This window comes from Protopterus annectens, chromosome 7.part0, assembly GCF_019279795.1.
Source record: "Protopterus annectens isolate FY-2018-M chromosome 7.part0, PAN1.0, whole genome shotgun sequence".
NCBI classification, from domain to species: Eukaryota; Metazoa; Chordata; order Ceratodontiformes; family Protopteridae; genus Protopterus; species Protopterus annectens.
Window position 1 is genome coordinate 1,570,327,080 of NC_056739.1, and position 22,822 is coordinate 1,570,349,901.

The 22,822-nt window shown below is 40.2% G+C and overlaps 1 protein-coding gene across 5 annotated transcripts in view; it reads right to left on the minus strand.

Annotated features, from left to right (window-relative positions):
- PTPDC1 (protein tyrosine phosphatase domain containing 1) overlaps positions 1-15,071 on the minus strand; it is a 1,141,579-nt gene extending 1,126,508 nt beyond the window's left edge. For 3 of the 5 annotated variants that reach the window (XM_044078123.1, XM_044078118.1, XM_044078120.1), the window contains exon 1: positions 14,917-15,071. The gene's annotated coding sequence lies outside the window, so the exon portion shown is untranslated. Of the gene's footprint in view, positions 1-14,570; positions 14,872-14,916 lie in introns of those variants that run through there. The other 2 variants (XM_044078119.1, XM_044078122.1) reach the window with 1 other exon arrangement.
- Between the last annotated feature and the right edge of the window lie 7,751 nt (positions 15,072-22,822).

The following is a 22,822-nucleotide window of genomic DNA, read 5'->3' on the forward strand; positions in this document are numbered from 1 at the left end:
TGCAGCTGATCCATAAATATTATCCAGAGATGTACTTTTAAGGAATGTTTGACTAAATATAGCCCTAGAGGAGTAAGCTCTAGATTCAAAAGCTAATGTTTTGTTGTGTTTTTAATAACAAAATTAAATACAGCAAGACAGTTTGAGGTTAGCATAATGGTCAAAATATTTGCCTCACAGATACAAGACACAGGGTTTGATTCTCACCTTTTGTCACTGCCTGGTTACTGGATATGCATGTAATAGTCTGCAGACTGACTGCTTAATATTTTATTCTGCTCTCCACCCCCATATTTTAGTCAAAAAATTATCTGTTTGCATTTTTTTAGTTTGCTCTGGAAGTTTAGTCTTGTAGCTTAATTTGCAGTTGTAAGGAGACTGTGTATGTACATTATATGGCACTTCTATGTCCATAAGTAGACTATCTTGTAAAAGCTAACTGTTAATATGTTGAATCCTGTCTGGGGTCTTAGTCTTGCAAATTCATTTGCAGCTGTGGGAGAACTGTGAACTACTGCCACATTTGAGCCTTATTTATTCATTCATTACTACATTTTTTCCATAAACAACGATACTGATGCATAATCAGAATCCTTAGATGTGGAATTACTGTAGTCAAAATAATGTAAATTGGGCTCTAAAATTGGTGCTTCAGTGCTTTTACATTTGTTTATATTCCAATTTTGTGGCTAGAAACTTACATTCTGCTTATTTACTTGCTTACAGTTGCATTCTAGTGCCTTTATGTTCCACTGCTCTTTGTTTCTGCCTCCCCCCTCCCACTGAGACATTAATCTTAAGTTTCTGAAATTCTAACTGTAGCTGCTTGCAGCATGAATTTTTTTCCCAACCATCCAACCCTTTTACTGCTGTGGTTTTAAAAGGCTGTGTTTCTGACCTCTGCTCCTTAAAGTAATCTGATTTCCTAAGTCCCTCCCTCTTTCATTGCTGTTCTCTGTAGTGCAAGCTACTTAAGTATTCTTCCCACCCATTGGTTTTCCATAGATCCATAATACTGAGTGCCCACCCAACCAGTATTACTCTCGAATAAGCTTCATTTACTACATTTGTCTCCAGCTTATTTTCCCAAAGATCCCATCTGCTTGGTACCCTTGTCATGCTCTGAGAGGATCCTGAATTAATCCTGCTCCATGCTTGGTAGATAAGAGATTTATTTTATTATGCTGCACTTGTGGTTAAATGTTTTAGAGTGCTACTACTTTATTTTTGCTTTATTTATTGATTTTTCACTTTAAATAATCTTAAAGATCTGTAACACTTGAAATTGCCTTGCCCAAGTAGTTTAAGTTGTTTTATGGTAGCAATACACTCTCAAACAATCTTTTGTTTATATTTTTATATTACGAGTACTAGAATAGTTCATCTACTGGCAGTACGTGGTGACCTGGTCTATCTGAGTTGGGAATCACATAAGAAAACAGTAAGCCAGGGACTTGCTTGTTTTTTGTATAACGGCAGTTGAGTCTTTTTTGCTGTGCTTTTACATTAGGAATTCCACGATTATCCATCTTGTGGTAGAAGGTGTTTGCTTCGTCTCTCTGAGTTGGTAAGCACTCCAGAAGAGCTCAAAATGTAGTAATTTATTGGAAAGAGTTCACAGGAATCAGTTTTCTGCTTTTTTCTGTTTACTGTAAATTATGTGTATTTGTGTGGAGTTGGTCACTGATGGTTGCCAGTGGCATCTACAGAAGCAAACCCTTAGTAAAATTTCCAATACAACAATAAATATTAGGACTGTAAAATGTAACACACTTAAGCACTGTGTGGATTTAAGCTTAGAGCCGCTAGTTTATGCGAACAGCGCTAATACCATATCCTACCAATATCTAACATCTGCCTTTAATCCTAGAAACCACAAACAAAGAAAGAGTAACCTCAGTGATGACCACACACTACGAGCTAACCTAAGAAATCACCCCAAGAGACCTCTGTAAAACCCACTCCTTACACTAAAACAGACCACCCTAATACAGGTCTGGACTATAGAGATATGCAATTTCCAAATGTCTTGCTGACAAGCCTGGTAGATATGGGCATCCTGAGACACTGTAACAATTGTACCATGTTCTCAGATAACCATTTATTTATTTTGACATTTGTTTACCGGGAAGGTCTGTCTGGCTATGAGCCCATTTTCACCAGAGGCCCGGGTAGAAAAGCTCCAAAGTACAACTTAAACAGAATTACAAATTAACATTAGTTACAAAGACTAAGACAATCACACATGAGTACAATTTGTGGATACAATAAAAGAAAAAAAATAAGCAAATATAAAGCAAACAAAGTTGAACATACATTATATAGAAGATAAAAAAAGAGTTCTCAATATGTATGCTACATAATAATGCATGAAAATATATTATAGAATAAGTAATAAGTCATAAAAACTATAAATAGTTTCTGGCAAAAGACTTGGGTAGTAAATTTCAGTCATAATTTCTGGGACAGATAACGGTTAGTGTAAGAATAGAGAGAAAGAACATTAGAAGGTTAAGGAATTATAAAAAGGTTAGGCTAAAAGTAGGTAATGCAGGAAAGTAAGTAGGACAGATAAAAAAAAAATCTGTTAAGACTGCGGAGAAGGGAATGAAAAAGAGCAGTAAGATGGCATGGAGCATGAGCAGATCCAATTATTGATTAGATGTTCTTTCAGCTTAGACTTGAAGGAATTGTAGTGGGGTACAAGTCTGACGGATTCTGGAAAACTATTCCATGATTTGCAGCACAGTGAGAGTACAGACTAACACCGTTAGACCTTTGAGGTTTGTAAATAGATAGTAGATACTTGTGAGAAAAGTGCAGGTCACTAGATGACAAATATAGTGTTGAAGTAGTGATGATGTAGTTTGTGAAAATGAGTTGTACAGTATTTTGTGTGTTAGTCTTAGCTGATTAAAGGCGAGAAGGTGGGGTAGCTCGAGCCAATTTAGGGACTTGAGAGCAGAGCAATGGTAAGAGTAGTGGCCTTGACCTGTGGCAAACTTAGCTATTTTGTGATAACATTGGCTAAGTTTTGCTTTGAGGGAAGAGTGAAGATTGGTTAGAATAGGTGAAGCATATAGAAGGGAGGGTAAGAGACAGGTGGTGGCAAGGGTAACACTTGCGGACTTGGAGATGAATTTCTTAGCCCTATACATCATGTCCAATTTTTGATTTTTTTATGTTGTTGCTGATCATCATCATCTTCTTTCGGCTGTTCCCGTTAGGGGTCGCCACAGCGGATCACCTGTTTCCATTTCTTCCTGTCCTCTGCATCTTGCTCTGTCACACCAACCACCTGCATGTCCTCTCTCAACACATCCATAAACCTTATCTTAGGCCTTCCTCTTTTCCTGTTACCTGGCAGCTTCATCCTTAGCATCTTTTTCCCCAATATACTCAGCATCCCTCCTCAGCACATGTCCACACCAATGTAATCTTGCCTCTCTGGCTTGGTCTCCAAACCTTCCAACCTGGGCTGCCCCTATAATATACTTATTCCCAATCCCGTCCACCCTCGTCACACCCAGTGCAAATCTTAACATCTTTAACTCTGCCACATCCAGCTCAAACTCCTGCCTTTTTGTCAATGCCACTGTCTCCAATTTATGTTGTTGCTGATATGCAGGTCAAACTTAAGATTGTTGCCGATAGTTACATTTAACAGTTTTGTGTGTGAAACCACATCAATTGGGTATTGTTCAAAGAAGTAATAGCAAAGTTGGAAGTATCTGGAGAAAATTGCTTAGTAAAAATACTAGACGTTTAGTTTTTTGGGTTAAGTAGCAGATGGTTATTATTGAGCCAAGACTCAATGGAATTGAATGCTTCAATTTAACAACTGTCTCATGTTCTCAGATAACCATTTAATCCTTAAAGAAACAAACACAGTATTCAAGAGATGTACATACACAGACTTCCCTGGAAGCAAAAATCTCGCTTACAAACAAGGTTGTCAGGAGCACACACAGGCACACTACATCCTCCACACATACTGCTCACCACATACAGGTTCGTTACTCATAGTTATACACTAGGCCAATGGCCACTAGGGCCTTTATAGGCCTAACTGTGCAATACAACCTGACGTGTCCATATGTATTTAGGTTCACAGTTATAAACTACATATAGACACATAGAACATCTTAAGCTGGGGCACTTAAATGAAACCTTCCCAAACCTCAGATACCTCCTAAGCCTACAAATAACAATTCCTATTTCCCAAACCTCAAATACGTCCTAAGCCTACAAATGACAACACCTATTCTCAGCAATCTCTAATGGCAGACCAAAAGCAACAACAAACTTCACACATAAGCCTACACCCAATGGTCCCCCCAAAGATCAAAACCCATAAGGCAAGCAAACACTTTACATACGACTCTTGTCAAAGGGGATTCCACTATACAATACACAGATACCTCAATCGCCAGATTAGACAACAAGAAGATAACAGTCAACAGCTTATCTGGAGCCAGGATCTGCAATATCAGAAATGCATACAAGTCACTGTACCACAGGTACAAATATGATTTGTCCAGGTGGGTGTAAATGACCTGAGACATAACTTACTGGACTACATGACAACAGACATTATGGCTCGCTCTGAATATGTGTCACAGACAGTATGTGCCTTGCATTGAGCAGCAATCTACCTTCACCAAGAATGATGTCACAATACGAACAAAAAATAATTGATTTTTAACAACAGGCTTGGTTGCTGGTGTCATTTTAGAGGATTCAACATCTGTCAGCATGGGGAAGGACATGATTAATAAACCACTTTGCTTTGCCAGGATGGTCTGCCCCTGTCTCCTCCCGGCTTTTGAATACTGGCTAAAACTTTATATACCCCTTAGAGCCTTTATAGGTAATGCCAAAATGGCAAACCTTCCAGCACAGCAAAAAAATCAAAGCAACCTTAAGGTGTTACTCCTCAATGCTAGGAACCTCAACAAGAAACTCCACATTCTACAAACTCTCCTCACTCTGGAGAATATAAATATCTGTATCATTACCGAAACTTGGTTTAATACTGCAGAAAGTACTCCTGCAGTGCAAGGCTACAGTGCCTTCCACACATTGAGATCAACTGCAACATAGACAGGGTCTAAAGGTGGAGGTGCCTCAATCTACATCAGCAGCAAATATACCTCCAGGCTGGTTAAACAGGATGACGCCCTGGAGTTCATCCACATGCAAATCACCATAGATTAAGTCCCTTACCCTATACTAGCTCATTATAGATCACCATCTATGCCCCAAGAATCTCACAATCACAACTCATGCCTAGACTCTCTAGAGACACTCATCATTCAACCACATATCCTATTCAGAGGTTTAAACATACTGGACTCAATACTCACAAACATGGGGAGTGCTGCACCCTCCCCCCATGCCATTTCCTCACTGGTGAGGTTGGATCAGAAAGTTGTCTCCGAAATAAAAATCAACTTGTGAAACCTGACTAAACCTGCAACTGTTAGGAACTATACATCCTAATGAGCAACAGTTAATCAAAATGCAGTGCACACCTGAACCCCAAGCTCACAGCAACCCATCCAGAGTTGTTCACAGAAACACTCCACAGACATGTGAATAGCTGGAAACAGGCTGCTGTATAGCCCACAATAAACACCAAAAACAAACCACACTGGTGGAATCCCAACCATAAATGGGTATATCACAAAAAGAAAAAAAACTCATGGCCAAAATCAGAAAGAGCTACTGTCACAAAGAGAAGAGTTCACTGATTAAAATAAACAAAAAACTAAGCGGATAAATTAAGTCCAACAAGGTCAACTATGAGGTCAAGATAGGCCCCCTTGGGCTAAGGACAACCACAAGGCCTTCCTTCAGCTATGTCTGAAACATTAAATGTAACATACAGTAGTGTGCCGAATTGATGGTACACGGCACCACCTTCACTGAGCAGAGAGACATAAGGAATCTGCTGGCTGACAAATTCAGCTCAAACTTCACCACCCCCCCCCCCACGTTCCACCTGTGAAATCTCTTCTACCAAACCCTCCCAACTATAAGCAGGAAGCAGGTCTCGGTGGCACTTGCCAAGGCCCAAAACACTGCCTCAATGTGTCCCATCAGTACTCTGGGCTGCTTCTTAAATAGCTTAAAACATGACCTTTCATTACCACTGAAGATACTTTTTAACTATAGTCTCAAAATAGGTAACATACCAACTGAATGAAGGATTATAACAGTCCTCCCTCTTCACACAAATGGTCCAACAGCTGACCCCGGAAACTACATACCCATCAGTCTAAGAAGTCCAATATGCAAAGCCATGGAATGAATTATCATGGAAATGATCAACAAGAACATTAGTAACCTACACAAACTGGAACCATCTCAGTTTGGCTTTGTCAAGGGAACGTCTTGCCTACATAACCTTGCAAACTTCTTCAAGATGGTCACTAAGGCAATGGATGATGGGAATAATGGAAAAGAAGTTGCTGAACTTCAAGATGGTTACCAAGGCAATGGATGAGAAGAATAATGGAAAAAAAATTGTTGAACTTCAAGACGGTCACCAAGGTGAAGGATGAGGGGAACAATGGAAAAGAAGTTGCTGAACTTCAAGATGGTCACCAAGGTGATGGATGAGGGGAATAATGGAAAAGAATTGCTGAACTTCAAGATGGTCACCGAGACAATGGATGAGGGGAATAATGGCGAACTTCAAGATGGTCACCAAGGTGAACTTCAAGATGGTCAACCAAGGTGATGGATGAGGGAATACAAGGTGAAGGATGAGGGGAACAATGGAAAAGAAGTTGCTGAACTTCAAGATGGTCACCAAGGTGATGGATGAAGGGAATAATGGAAAAGAATTGCTGAACTTCAAGATGGTCACCGAGACAATGGATGAGGGGAATAATGGAAAAGAATTGCTGAACTTCAAGATGGTCACCAAGGTGATGGATGAGGGGAATAATGCAAAAAAGGTTGTTGAACTTTATACTGGCTGGGAAAGCAAAAAAGGTCACAGCAAGGTTTCTCCAGTGATATAACAGTCTGTGTGTGACATACAGGCCAAAAGCCTACTCACATCAGCAGGCAACAGCTGAGCCACTATGCTAAGCAGTTTACTTTTCCTTCAATATAGCTGGCAAGATGATGATGCCTGGCTACAAAGGCACACTCCCAGTCCCTCAAGGCCTCCTGACAGATGGAACAGGATTCCCCTCTGCTTACTGAGATATCAAATGACAGGCATGCTGTCTGTCTGAAAGGCAAAAGCACCTTGGGGAAGGGAGTTCTGAAATTCATGCAAGGTGAAGAGGAATGCTTTCATGTCCAGACCACTTATGTGCAGATTGTCCTCTGTCTGTGCCTTAAAATGTCATCCACATTTTAGGAGAAAGGCAACTGCAGTGACTGTCAAAGCTGGAATGGTTGCTTGGGAAGGTCTGTCCAGGTACAGATTGGACCCTTGAACCATTTAATTGGTGTGGTACTTGTATTTTTGAGATACCTTGATCTAAAAAGGAGTCAACAAGTAGTTCCCACTGAAATCTGAGAGTCCACTGTAGTAGTTGTGTGATAGTCAACATTTAGAGCCATGCAGATGGTGGCTGCTATAAATCCCAACACCTTCACAGGTTCATAGGTTGGTACTAGGCTATCAGCCCTAGGGCCTATACAAGCCTAACCATAATAATTCCCTGGCTATTTCTTCCCACAGTATTTACTTTCCTGGACCCCTGTCTAGCAGGGCGACTGACGTGATCCCTGGGGTGAATTTCCTTTCTCCCATCCAATCGTCAAGGTTCCTCTTGAAGAACCACTGGAACCACTCAACTCTACGAAATCTGAAGCATGACAGGAAGCAGAAGTCAGTCTGAAGAAAGAAAAATTTGACAAGACAACATGTCTGATTTGCATCTGATGAATACGACAGATAGTGACAACAGTTGAAACTTTGCCATGTTCACAGACATTCCCTAAGAAGTGGAGGAGTGACAGAAGAGACTCCCTCAAGGTATCAGACTGGCTCCAGGTAGCCCAGTGCTGGACAATCAACCAGGTATGAAAAATGCTAGACACCCTGCAGATCTGGATGAGCTGCAACCACTAATATATTGCTGAACACCCTCTGGGCTGAGATGAGACCAAATGGCACTGGCAAAAATTGAAAGTAACGGATTCCTAGGAAGTGAAGAAATCTCCTTGCATTCTTTACCACTCTGATATGGAGGGAAGTATCTCAAAAGACCAAACAGTACATCCATACTCCTTTAGACAGGGAAGAACCAACTGTATTGCAAACTTGCATAATGGATGTTATGGAACAAACAGATTTTAAGTTGCTTACATCTAAGACGGACCCGAACCCCTCAACCTCAATCTTCTTGGGTATCAACAGGAAAATCGAGTAAAAGCCTAGCCCTTGTCGATCCTGTGGGATTTCCAGATGAACTCTTTTTTTTTAATGAGACTCAAGGTCTTGTTAAGTTTGGAATCTTTTGACAGGGTGGGACTTCTGAAAGAGAAAAAAATACCTGCAACTTAGAATGGGACAGAAAAAGAGCTGAATACTAAAGTCTTAACCCACTTGTGTTAAGTGATGACCATCCATGTGTCTAAGTGCAGGTACAGCTAACCCTGCTTGCCCCCAGACTAGGACAGTCAGACAAGATCTTAGGGAGGAGACTGGGTTCATACCAGTGGGTATGGTGTCCTGGATTGCTCTGCCGATTCTTATTACCTTTCAGTTGCCAGCTATTCTGGAATTTCCCACAACCTTTGCAAACCAACCCAGGGCTTTTATGAGAATTCTGCTGTCCCTGCCAGAATCATAACTGATAGCAGACTCTGCTTTATTAATGAAAAGGTGCATTGACAAGCTGCATACTTAACACCAACAAGTGAAGGTTTTGCCCTCCTTCTCTTGATTCTAAAGTTCAGCTGTAACAGCTGGTCCAAACATTAAGTCATCATGACCACTTCCAAGCAAGGCAGAAGAGGCCTGAGAAAAGTCCTCATTCACACATCACCGTGGGTAGCCTGGGAAAGTAAGATGTCATTCTGATTAAATCTTGCTGGCCTTAGTCCTTGAAGTAATGAAAATGACACAATCTCAGATTACTTTACATCAGAAAATTAATACACAACTTAACCCAATTATATGTGCTGCTGGTACAAATATCAAATAGGCTTGCACCTCATTCCAGTCTGAAGAGGATTCAGCACCTTGGTGGTGACTCATAAACAAGACAGTCAGAATTATTCCACCACAACAGGTTCTCTACTGCCAAGACAAAATGCGTAGATCTCAAACTCCACAATACCCTTAAGCATATTATAAGCCAGCCAGCTCTGTTGGGACAGAGATAGCCCTGACTACAACAGACTTTGATTAGCATCTCACATGCCTGCAGCAGTTGGCATGAAGAAGAAGAGGCACAGATTGCTTCTCCTTGGGGAGAAGGGCTGTCAACTTGTGCCCATGACAGAACCATTGGTTTAGACCAGGGGTGAGATGAATGTGCTGCCTGTGACAGGATTAAGCTTTTTGATTAGATGCTTACAGGTATGCATGAGGACAACAGGGCACACACCTAAAATCTGATTCTCTATCATCCAGATAACAGTTCCCAGTCCTGATCCACCAGGCACTCACCCCAGGGAATGAATAATGAGCTTATGGTGGGGGTAGGGAGGAACAAGCTAGATGGTTAAAAGGAGGAGTTAGGCAAAATATATCCTTAAGCACATTCTGTTGGATTCTGAAGGTATACAATGTAGATCTTCAAACACATTCATGCAACCACTGAAATTATACTGTGCATTAGGCATAGGAGTCAGAAGATATCCCTAGACAGCAAATGTTACACAGTTTAAACCTTGATTATCTGCTCTTGTAAAGAAAGTCCTTGTTACAAATTACAAAATCAGCCTAAAAACAGGCTAATGTTACAGTGACCTTTGTTCAAGTGGAAGAAACGTTTATAAGTAATCCCTAAACTATGGTGTGACCATTATTAAATGTTTACAAAGACCAAAAAAACAGGACTGGAACATAAATTATTCAGGCCCTAGGGAGATTTGGAATTCTTCATAAGCTAATCAGCTGCTCCTCTAAAGAGCTAAATTTTATGTATCACATTACATGTACTGTACAACAGTCTTAAGGCAAATCTAATTAAAATTCCATTCGCAAAATATGTGTGTGCAGAGATAAAGCAAACACATCCCAATATAAAAGAGAAAGAGGGGTTAATGCTTTTTTCATAATTTAAAAATGTTGCCTTCTTTTCAACTTTTAGTTGGTGCTAAACTAAATTATGTGAAACGTGATGTCTCCAGTCACAAAACTGTTTCAGTAAAACATGGTCATAGAGTAAAAAAAAAATAATTAAGAGCAAAATTCAGACACTCAGATGTGAAATCATAAAATACATTCAAATTCCAAAGAAAAATAGCAGTTATGTGCAGTGACTGGGGCACGAACCTAAACTATGCTGCTAGTGTACTAATCAGCTATATTACCAGCATGAACTCTGCAAATTATAAACACATTACTTAGTAACATTATTGTTTGTATAACTTTTTTAAAGTTCAAATAGTGTTCGATTTCACTTACCTTATATTTTGTTGTATGTATATCCATACGTGTTATGTAGCTTAGAAGATTTTTTCCTTACTCTTAAGCTAAAATGTAATTTACTAGTAAAATTTGCTAAATCTTAGTAATGTACTTATGTTATTGTGATTCTATTCTGAAGTGTGGAGCTTTTCTCCCCGGGCCTCCACTGAAAATGGACATATATCCAGTTGGACTAGCCCGGTCAACAAATGTAAAATAAAATAAATAAACATTCAGGTTTTACAAATGTACAACCATCTGAAACTATGAGCTGTTATTTCATGTTGCATACTGCATGATGCATGCTCATTTTTCTTTCTGGGAAGAAAAGAAGACTTTGGATTATATCTCCACACCAAGTGTCAATGTTCTGTTCCAGTAGAGTATTGTACTCACTGTGTACTAAATGAGAAGTTGCATGGAACTTTAATGTCACATTTCTAAACAGATAAGCATCTATTCACATTAAAACTTGTATTACACAGCCATTAGAGTTGTGATTAATCACACTGCTGAAAAAGTTTCATCTTTCAAAATTCCTATTTTGACTATATCCTTCTTTAACAATTTCCCAGCTTCATATAAATTAGAGAAATTCTAAAAATGTGCATAATATCATTTTGTGTTATATAACAATACTTCACACTTTCCTTGCCAAATAAATTCTGCACAAACTACAACAAAACAAACAAAAAATAACTTCTTCATCATTTAAGTAGGCTCCATAGCACAGACTGATGAAGTAATGACTACTGACCCAGACAACCCAGGACTGAAATGTGACCCACGTGCTTCAGAAACTGGCAAGAGAGGATGAGAGTGAGCAGCTGTGCTGCTGTACTGACATGTAGTAGAAGCTGGATGTCCTATCAAGCCTGCCAGCAGCCAATCGGCTATTGCTGGGTTGTGCACACCAAGTAGCAAATGTTTGTAGATTATCAGGCATGCACAGTAGTACATATGCTCAGAAAGCTACTACTGCAGATCAAATCCATCAGCTGCAATAGGGATACAGGGCTTAAGACTAAGTACAAAATTGATGATGGCTGCCTGGATAATGGCAACCTGGGACCAGCTCTCGCCCAAACAGAAGCAAGTGAGCTAGTTAGATCATAGATGGCTGATTGTTGACAGACAGCAGGATTAAAAAAAAAAGAACTTAAAAACGTAATTTTTCATTATTTTATAGGACCTCGTTGATTATAGACACTTCATACATTACAAATCTATTACAGTTATACTTTTCAAACATGCAATTCCTAGCTTTCCTTCTGCTCCTTTTCAAAGAAATCCCAGTTCTTTTCCCTTCAAAAAATATGCATACTCAATTGTCTCAAACCACTTAATTCTTCTTCACATCTCGGACTTCTATTTCATTTTACAAGCAGTTACCACATGCAAGACTCCATGTACATATTCACAACTTTTTCATCTGTCATAAAATACCAATTATTCTGTTCTCTACATATTTTTCCAATTATCCATCATAAAATGTTTTTATAATATGTGCATACAGTTCTCTTTTTGTATTCTTTTAGTGGTACTATCTTCATTTCTTTCTGTTTACACTTTTCACAATGAATTTCAAACACTTTTCCAGTATAATTAGCTTTACCACAATTCTTTACTACATATTCTCTACATTCCTTTCAGTGTCTGCTTTAATATAACCTCCTACTTCTTCAACTCAAACTTTCAGCTAAAATCGTATACTAACTTATACCAAAAAGTCAAACAATAAAGCAGACTCCTGCCAAGTCAATACCTAAACTAATAAAAGTACACATCTATCATGTGACATGCAGAATTTTCCTTCCAGTCTTATTTCATTATTTTATATACAACTTATTTCCAACATTTACACCACTATTTAAATGTAATATCTAACAGAAAATTTAAACTTATATCTTTAATACCACCTCTTATTCATAGCTATTTCCTACACTTTTCTATTTTCAATCTCAGTTACAAAACTAATGATTCAGCTGTGTTAACAGTTTCAGCTCTGACACCTGTAGATCACACAACCAGTACATTATTTTCTGAGCTACCAGAAGACCTTGAGACCTTTAATCATTCACTTATTCTAAAATGAGTGGCTAGTATAAGTTTTGGGATGCTGTTATGATTTAGTTCACTAGTTATCATCAACACATGATTCAAATGTTTAGATGGGCCACTACTCTGCGGTCTTTTGTCTATGCCCCTGGCTCTTTTCCTTACTGTTATCACAAATGGTATGCAAATTCTTTGTGGTGCATCTAATATCATAAAATATGCTCACAATACTGCACAATGACAAAAAGCAAAAAACAGAAGATAAAATAACAATGGTCAGACAGCCAGTAAATTATTATACAAATCCACTAAAAATGTTAGCACTTTGACTCAAAAAGCCTTCAAGGAGTAAAAGCCCTACATAATTACCCATCTTAAAAAGTTCTAAAAGCACCAACTACTAATTACATAATTAAATAATTAACCTAAAAACTTCCAATTACAATCAGTATTTACTCCAGTAGGAATCAGGATTCCATATTTTAAAATGAATACAGCTTCCTTATAAAATAACTTATTTTTAACATCTAAACATTTACCATAAATATTTATTTCTTCCAAAATTGTGCCCTTAAGTCCAACTGGATCACTACCATGATAAAATTTAAAATGCATAGCAAGAGGGCTTCAAGTCTAACATTCTTAATGTCTCTGACATATGCAAACCAGAAACAAAAAAACATTTATTCAGGAGTGTTCAGTGACGTCGCCGTCATCCCGGGTGTTAGGCAGGGTTTGGCTGGGGCTTGCTACTGTGCATCGGGGGGAGGTTAATACTCTTCAACAAAGACCAAATTTTTTTTTATTAACTCTTGTTTTTAGTTCACCATTAGATAAAGCTTCTAAATAAACATAAAAAAACTATACGTTTCCATATTGCAATCCATCAAACTTAATACCTTCTATAAAATGTCTAACTAGCTCATACCCTCCTTTACATACAAATACCAAATCATCCATGTATCCATAATATTTAAGTACAAACTTCTGAAAACATTCCTTGCTATAAAGATAGTCTCTCTCAAGCAAACCCATAAATAAATTTGCTCAAACAAACCCATAAATCAATTTGCATACATGGGGCTTACAATACGGTGTATCCCAAATTTATCCAATATTACCAAAAAAAAAAAAAAACTAAGAAAAAATAATTGAAATCTTTTTTAAGCACCTCTATTGAATCATCACTTGTGACACATGCAAATTTACAAAAAGTAATCAAACTGTATTAACAAAATTATACTTCACATATATTGTTATATATAATATAACTTAAGCATCATTGCATAAATTATTCAATTCCTGCTCCTTTTTTAAAATAAGCAACATCTTTATTATACCATCACTTACGACATAAGCAATCATACATTTACATAAATGAAAACAAACCACACTGACACAATCCTAGTTGCAAGCATTTTACATCACAAACCATACTGACATACTCCCAGTTGCAAACATTATACTTCACTTATAATAAAAAATAATTACAATCTTGGCTGAAGCAACACTATCTTCTGTTACATACAAAGATAAATAAAAGCAATGGTCTTCTCCAGTACACATCAATATGTTGGATAAAGACTACAGCAGAAAATACTGACCAGAGAAAACTTTATCGTATTAAATGGCGTCCACTGATAAATGTATATGTTACTATTAATCAACACTTAATTCAACTTACACATCGGATCGGTCACCTTTGACATAAATCAAAAACTTGATCTCCATCCAAGCTAACAGCATTTATGTGCCTCTTCCATCTTTACATCTCTTTGCTCCACTCAAGTCTCTTCTCTTGAGCAGTACCACAAATAGCTAAACCTGTTTTAAGATGTGCCTTAAAACCTCATTAACTAAAAGAGCTTTTGGAATGATACAGCTAAGATTGGCTTATTCTCACCAATAGCACTACGAGAAAAACGTCCATCCGTCCACAACCTTTTTTTCCCATTTTTTGTACATGGAGATGTTAACTCTGTCCATAATAAGTGACACATTCCACTCCAGAGTTTCTTCACTGGAGATCAACTACTTGTTAAAATTCCCTACTCATAAAAATCATTTTGAAAATTCTATGTTCTCAAGTAGCACCTTCGTCTGGGTGTTCTTTTTCGAAGTTTAAGTAAATAAGATAATATTATTTACTACATTTAGAATAAACAGCTTACATTTCCAAGAGCACGGAACTCGAGCGCATGCGCACAGCTCGGGTACCGCAGTATTAACATTATGAAATTTTAACAAACCTTTAAGTGCGTGTTTAAAATCAACGCGAGATCGAGGTGTACATCAAAACAGGTGCATACGGTTCACTGCTGTTTTAAACGCACAGCACAGACTTACTGGAAAATAGCATTGTTAGGGTCCAGCAGCCTATCACGTGATTGCTGTTTGCTTGCGTGCGTGACGCACTGCTGACGTGAACAAGAGGAGGGACTACTCCGAGGAAATACTAGAAGCTGAAGAGTTTTTATCTCTTTACCTTACGCATGGCTTAACTTTCCTGATTGATGAACTCATCGGAGAAAGACTTGCATACCTCTCAGTTGTACAGATTTTTTGCCTCATATTTTTGGTTCGTGTTTTACAAAATTGTGGTTTTCTGGCAAATTAGGAGCAAATAATTAAGGCTTGAATTTAGAAAGCAATGACAAACTCTACAGAGTTACAGATTTCATACCCATCCGAAAATTCACGGAAAACCTGTTATTCTATTATTCTGTCAACTTTCTAAATTTGTAAGAGCAATATTTAAAAATTGTCCAAATGTTTGGGCCTTTGTCCCACTTTTATTTACGGCTTTCTCCAGATTTCTTGCTCTATGAGGTTGGGAGGTATGAAAGATGCATAACAGCAGTAGACTCTGTTATGTCAGTTAATTTTGTTTTCAGTCTGTTTTTCCAGTTGGCTCCCCAGCTTGATATGAAAAAAAAAATGACTGGAGCAGTTGGAGGCCAATTAGTAATGATTACCAGTTTTTTTTTTTTTTTAAAGTAAACTTACATCATTGTTTTTATCCAGTTCCTGTGGGGGAATGGATCAACCAGATACTTTAGATAAGGCTAGGAACCTCCATTGATTTTCAGGAATGTCCGTGATTTTCACTCAAGCTTTAGCTCTGTTACTCTTAATCTCACGCTTTCATGAGATCTACCTCCTGGGTTACTCCTTCCGCTGATGAGCTCATTAACTTGGTCTCTAGGCAGGTGTGGAAGGAACCTAATTCAGTTGAGCCAATCCCCAAAAGACCAGTGGCGGCCACAAAGAAGGAACTTGCTGAACAGAGTTCCACTGTCCATTCTCCTAATAGGGAGTTTAGGGGGCGACACAGATTTGAGAAGTGTGTTTCTGCTTCAGCAACTTTTATACTTAGGTCTCCAAGTTATCTGGCATATTTTAGGAGACTTCAAAGAGATTTGATTAAAGAGCTATCAAAATCTTTTTCATAGACCTATACTGCTGATGCTCAAACTTCAATAGCCACTCAGCTGGCTACCCTTCAAGCTAGATCTAATTTGCACATGAGGCTTATCTTATACTCTGCAGAAGGAGCCTCAAGGGCCACGGGTTCAGGTATCTCCATCAGAAGGCATACCTGGATGCACCTGTGTGATTTTGTGGAGCCCTTCAAGTCCTTGTTAATCAGTGATCCTTTTAACGGCACTTCTTTGTTTGGCCCCACAGTGAATGGCACACTCTCCAGGTGTGAAAAGTATGGAAAGACCCTGTCTGCAGTGGGAGTGTGTTTTTCAACCCTGCAAAGAACCTTCTCCAGGAATCAGTGGAGCGGCCAAAAAATTTGGTTCAAAAAGTCCCAGGATCCTTTCCAAGACACACGATCCAAGAATTCATAACCGGTTTTCGACACAGTATCACTGACAGCTTCTCTTCCTCTCTCAAGAGTGCAGTCTATCAGATTCCAGGTTAAGAAAATAATTCAGAGTACCAAAATTTCTGCCTAGTTGATTCTTTAAGCTTTTGGATCAATCTCTGTGGCCATAGTATTTCATATGAGGATACTTCAATAGATGTTAGCAACCCAACGGTCAATTCTTTATCAACACATCAACCACAGTAAGAATTACCCAGGCATGCAAAAAGTATCTTTGGTGGTGGATTCCATCAGATCAGGTTCTACAAGGCAGACTGTTCATTCTTCTTCAGCCCAAGGCCATAGTGACCAAAGGCGCATCCCAGTTTGGGTGGGGGACATTTCCTGGGGAGAACAGCCCAAGGCACTTGGACCCCCAAAGAGGCCAATTTGCATATCAGTGTTTAGAAGATGAGAGTAGTGATCTTACTGTTGCAGGCATTCCAAGACTCTCTCCCTCTTGGGACAGTTGCAGTCCAGACGGACAGCATGTCAGTAGTTTTGTGCATCAGCAAAAAAGGGGGAACTAGATCTTACCCCCTGTGATGAGAAGTCCTTAAGAGTGTGGCAATGGGTGAAATCTTCCAACCACTTTCTGATAGCAATGCATATTCTGGGGAAGTTCAACATGATGGAAGGCAAATTGAGCAGGTCCATTCTACTGCCTTACAAGTGGTCTGTCAACAACCAAGTGACAGATGTAATTTTCAGTTGATGGGGCCAACCTTGCCACAGTCTTTTTGCTTCTTCCCTAAATAACAAGTGCAGCAGCTTCTTTACTCTGACCTCCCCACTGGGGGAATCATCAAGGGATGCTCTACTTGACAATTTCCCCCCCGGTCTTCTGTATGCCTACCTGCTAACCCTCCAAATCCCCAAATTCCTGCAGAAGGCAGCCCAGTTGAAGAGCAAAGTCATCCTCATTGCACCTTATTGACCTCAGCAGATTTGGTTTCGCTTCCACTAAGAACCCCTTATAAGGACCCCACTCTGCCATGGGATTTAGATTTGGTACTACAAGTCTTAATTCTCCCTTTCAGCCAGCAGCTAAATGTGATCTGAAATTCCTGACCTGGAAAACTATGTTTCTAGTGGCAATTACATCTACTAAAAGTATATCAGAACTTAAGTCATTATCTTCTGAACTATTCATAATGACAGGGTAATGCTATGCACCAATGTGGCCACTTCCATCCTAAGGTGGAGTCAGAATCCAACATCAACCAATCCATTAACTTGCCAGTCTTCTTTCCTAAATTTTCAAATAAAGGTGAATATCTGTTGCACTTATTGGATATCCATAGACAATTAAGTTTTTACTTATACAATAAAAGAAATTAGGAAAACAGATTAGCTATTTGTCTCCTTTGCACATACTAAATTGGGTGAATCAGTTACAAAGGTAACCCTAGATAGATGGTTGACAGATTTTATATTATTTATCTATAACAAGTTGAATCTCCCCTTATGTATGGCAACTTCTTCTGCCTTTCAGTCTAGAGCTTCCATGGATGATATATGTACAGCTGCAACTTGGTCAAATCCTCATACCTTTGTCACTCATTACAAAGTGGATTTGAGCTTGAGGGGAAGAGCAACCTTTGACTCAGGAATATCCTTCCTTAGAGTCTACCCAGGATTTTAGGTAGCTGGGGATGCTGTCCCATTATTTGAGGAATGAATGAAAATTGACAACATCAGATAAAGAAGTTGTGTACTCACCATAACATTCCATCTTTGTTGTCTATTTGCATTCTTCCTCAACTCCCCATCCCTTTTATCACTGAGTTCTGGAGGAAAAAGAGGCTTCAAGGACTCTACTGTCCTTTATGTTGAGCTCCAGATATGGCATATCATAATAGTCTCTCTGTCAAGCAGCAAACAAGATCTGAAAGATGTTAGGAGTTGGTGCATTATGGGTAGGGAAGGGGCTTGAGAGTTTTTTCGTGGCCATGGGCTAGTGTAATGGCCAAGTTGGATCCGAGGAACAGATTCAAACCCATTAGTTGAGGAAGAATGAGAGTGGACAACACAAATGGAACGCTAAGGTGAGTACACAACTTTTTTTTGTAGGGTTGACCATGAATTGTGAGTTACAAAGCCATGTTTCCATTGCTGTTGTGACGCCCGTGCCCTGGCCCAGCAATTAAGGAGCCTCAATCCTCACCACTAACACCAGAGAGGGTGTCTCATATATGAAGAAAGGATAACAAATACACACAGTAAAGTGCAATTTCCCTTAAGAGCACACAGAGATCACAGTCAGTCTGGGGCTGGTTGCTCCCTTGCTCTCCAGGTCCCCAATAAGACTCCCCACTGGCACAGCTATATTTTCCAGATCTCAGCCTAGTGGCAAGCTAAAATCTCTAGTACCCTCTCTGTCCAACCAGTGCTTCATTCCCTTGCCCAAGTAGCTAACACAGACACATATGCACTTTGAGTTAAGAGTTTATACAACCACACAGGCACTGCTGGGGAAGGCTGGCACAAGTTCTCCAGCTGTGCCCCTTTTACCCAGACTATACGGTAGTACCAGCTGCAACCACCCACTAATAATTATCAGCTACTCAAATGCCCTTAAAAGGGTGTCCAATTATTACTGTGCAATATTATTATCCAATTGGTAGATATGACTAAACAGTCTCAAGGCTTATTAGAGTGACCTGGTACAGGATTCTTATATACATGCAATGTACTCTTAGAGCTTAACTTATCTCTACACAAAACCAGCCACAGTTAAAAGGTTTTAAACTATTTAATAAATAATTAAAACCACAAGACCATACTTTCTACTACACAGTCAGTGCTAGTCAAGAGTTCAGAGATGACACAGAAATACTTAAAATAATTCAGTAGTACATTTCTGATATAACAGAAAAACACTTAGTGTAATCTTCTCTAATTCCTAGCCTCTTCTAAGAGAAAACACAGTTCTAACATACTACTTACATAAAGAGAGCATAAGGCAATGCTGAGTTGGATGTTCAAGACAAAAATGCTTCCTAATCTCTGGTTCTCTCTGTTTAAATTGAAACTGTAGATCTGATAAATCATTACATCATTTTGCACTTTCCTGGTGTTCCCAGGCTGATAGAAGCTACATTTACATTATTTTATACTTAGAGCAATAAAGGACATTCCACATATAAATTCTGGTCATTAACTTTAGCCTTAAAACAATAGGCAGGAAACCTTCATCTAGCTCGGCTGGAGAAGAATTGAGACCAAAGGGTCACTACATGCTTTTACTTGGGTCAGTAGAGAGCACTGTTGCCACATTTTTGTAACAGCATTATTTTTGTTTAAGACAACAAGCCTGTGATTCACATTCATATTTACAAATGATAGAATTTTATGCATAATTCTATCTGGCTAGGCTGGCAGCCTTCACCCTTCTCTACCAGTCTTCACACCCCCCCCCCGCAGAGAACTCAAGCTAGTTTTCCAACTGACCCCTGAGAAACGCCGCTTGAGAGGGTTAGGTCTATCTGGGTATACCTACCTCATTCCCTGTCTTGAGAGCCCATATACATTGGCATTGCTACTCCCACTGCAGTGCTCCACTGACATATATGCTTGCAACCCCAAGCTCCATCTTAGCAACTTGCCATTTTGCTGGCTGGCTCTGTTTAACCATGTTAGGGGGTTGTGATCTGTCATAACAGTGAATTTTCTTCCATATGGATAAGGCAGAAGTTTCTGCAGTGCCCACACTATGGCCAGACATTCCTTTTCTACAGCTGCATAGCATTCCTCCCTGGGTTGGATCCTACGACTGAGATAAGCCACTGGGTGCTCTTCCCCCTCTGAAGAAATCTGGCTAAGTACAGCCCCCACCCCATGGTTCGAAGCATCCACCTGCACAACAAATTCTTTGCTGTAATTTGGACTGGCTAACACAGGGAGTCCCCCAAAGCTTCTTTAAGCTTCTGGAATGCCTGCTCACATGCTGGAGTCCACACTGCCTTATCTGGCCTATTCTTCCTTGTCAGGTCTGTGAGGGGAGCAGCTATGGTACTATAACTGAGGACGAACTTTCTGTAGTACCCTGCTGTCCCTAAAAATGTCCTCACCTGCATTTTAGTAACAGGTGCAGGCCATGCCTGAATAGCTTCCACTTTGGCAAGTTCTGGCCTTATCTTACCACTCCCCAGGTAGGAGACCTCTGCCATATCCTCCTGACATTTGCTTGGCTTATGGGTCAACCCTGCCCTCTGTAGTCTGCCCAGCACCTCCCTGACATGCTGAAGGTGCTCTGGTCAGAAATGGCTGTAGATGGCAATATCATCTAGGTAAGCAAGGGCAAACCCTCCTGCCCCTGCTAGGATATTATCTACCAGCCTCTGGAATGTTGCTGGGGCATTCTTCATCCCAAAGGGCATCTTTGTGAACTCATACAAGCCAAAAGGAGTCACAAAGGCTGACTTCTCTCCAGCACTGGGAGTCAATGGCACCTGCCAGTAACCCTTGGTAAGATCAATGGTAGTAAGATACTTAGCCCCACCCAGCTGCTCTAGGGTGTCATCTGTCATAGGCATGGGGTAAGCATCAGACTCTGTGTAACTATTTAATTTCCTGTAGTCCACATAGAACCTGGTACTGCCCTCCTTCTTTGGCACCAGCACCACTGGGGAGGCCCAGGGACTCTTGTACACTTGAATCACCCCTTGTTCCAACATCTCCTATACCTCATTCCTCAGGGTCTGTCTGACTCTCTCAGGCACCCTATAAGGGGCCTGCCTAATATGCCTTTGGGGTCCTGTATCCACCTGGTGCTGCACTAGGTGGGTGCACCCTCATTTCATGGTTTGTGTTGGGAGGTGTCAGCCCAAGCCTCACTGAGGAGATTAGTCCCCAGATCTCCCTCAGACTCTTCCTGCAATCCACTGCAAATGCTCAGCACAAGGGCCTCCCCATCATGGTACGGTTTCATCATGTTAACATGGTGCAATTTATGCCCCTGCCATCTGCCTAGCAGTTACACCATGTAGTTAACATCACTTACCTTCCTTATCACCTTGGAGGGTCCCTCCCAAGCTGTGGCTTACATTCAGTCTCACTGCTACAGAGTAGCTCTCTCCCTGAAGTAAACACCTCACCAGTCCTGGCTGCAAGTAAGCAGTCTGTCTGGGTCTCTCCCAGGCTATGAGACCCACATGCTTGTCTCTTAGCCTGACCATGTGTAACTGCATAAGCACATGGTACTGCTTCATCCAAATCCTTCTCTCTCAGGACATCTGCAGGATGGTAGTTTAGTACCCCTGTTGTCTCCAGACAACCTACTATTGGCATTTTGTCTTTCCCACTTACTGGCTCCCTCACCTTTGGTTCCCACCTTGCCTCTGTGGACATCTGCATGCCACATGGCCCCACTGGTTGCATTCAAAACAATTAACTCTAGCTCCTGGACATGTACCTGGACTACTGGCTTCCCCTGCTACTGGCAGATTCTGTTGGGGCAGTCTGTGCTGCCCACCATGGGTTCCTTTAGACCCATGAGCAGTACATGGGGTCCCCTTCCTGTGCAGGGCTGCCCTGCTTGCCAGGTATTGGTCTCCCTTCTTACCCAACTCATCTGAAGTAGCACATTGTCTATCAGCTAACCAGATCCTCATGTCCTCAGGCAAAGCACTTAGGGCTTGTTCCCTCACCAAAAGGTCTGACAGCCCTACAGAAGTGGTGACCTGACATCCACTCACCCACCTATGGAAATAAGTGCTTAATTCAGCAACATATTCATACACACTTTCATCTGCCTTGTGTCTATGCTCACGAAAATTTTTCTTATCCATTTCAGATGTTAGCTTAAACTGTTCTAAAAGACATTTCTTAACAGCAGTATAATCAAAACATGCAACGTCAAACATTTTGGACAGAACAGTTTCAGCTTTACCATGGAGTAAAGGGGTCAGGAACCATACCCAGAGCCCTTGGTCAACTTCATACTGTTTACATACCCTCTCAAAATATGACTGAAACTATCAAAATTATCCCTGTCTTTAAACTGCAGAAGAAATTTACTGACCTTTTGTGCTTCTGGGGACCAGTTACTCCCTTCCCCATTACCTCCATGACTCTGGCGAAAAGTCAGCATCTCCTTCTCATGCTGCCTCTGCCTGTCTTGTTCCTCAGCTTGCAGATGTAACATTTTCTCATTCTCCTCATTCTGAAAATGTTGCAGTCTCTCATTTGCTTCTAATTCCACACGCCTGGCCTCCAACTCAAGTCTCTTTAGCTCCGCTGGATTTTTAAGTCCACTGCAGAAAGGTTGAGTTGTCCAT